This window comes from Priapulus caudatus, unplaced genomic scaffold (genome assembly GCF_000485595.1).
Source record: "Priapulus caudatus unplaced genomic scaffold, Priapulus_caudatus-5.0.1 Scaffold1591, whole genome shotgun sequence".
Lineage (NCBI taxonomy): Eukaryota > Metazoa > Priapulida > Priapulimorpha > Priapulimorphida > Priapulidae > Priapulus > Priapulus caudatus.
In genome coordinates, this window is record NW_014578652.1 from 56,331 (window position 1) to 57,097 (window position 767).

The window sequence follows — 767 nt, forward strand, 5'->3', positions numbered from 1 at the left end:
GAACCCCCCCTGGCTACGGGCCTGTTTGTAGTATATCATATGAATTAAATAAAGATTTAATGATGAAGTGGCTCTAATTTCTCTTCACTGGCAAATCTGGTAGTGCCAGTGGAAGTACAACCAACAAACAAAACAAAAATACTTCTGACTTAATTGTAACTCCGATTTATGTACAACAATTTCAATTTTAACAAAATTCTTCAAAATAAGTAGATTGTTTCAATTCGTCACCCGCTTTCAATAGCAAAAAAAGGTTGTTTCTCTGACACATGTCTCGCCGACAACCAAACCTATCACCGTATCAATACCTCTCTGATCTCGATCTAACTCACACAAATGTGACCCGCTCCAGCAAAACCAGGATTAAGTAGGAAATTCTACAAATTGAGTTATGTGCATATGCATACTATAAATAGATAATTTTAATTACCTGTGTAAAATGAATATAATATTTTTGGACTATGATCTAAAGACTTGACGCGATCTACAAGCAATTTTGAAGGATCGGAAACGCGCGATCTTCCTTCCGGAATATGCAGTTTTTTTGAGACTGAAAAGCGTTCTGGTAAGGGGCCCAAGTCAGGTGATGAGCGGTCAGGGAGCCTTTAAACAAAAATATTTTTTTTTTTTTTTATTAATTAAAAATCTACCAAATAATCTAACTGCACTAGAAATATCTGAACTATATATCCGGCATTAAATATGCGCACTTAGGAAGCTCTATTTTTTGTAAAAATTTCATTTTTGTACCAGGTAGCGCGCCATTC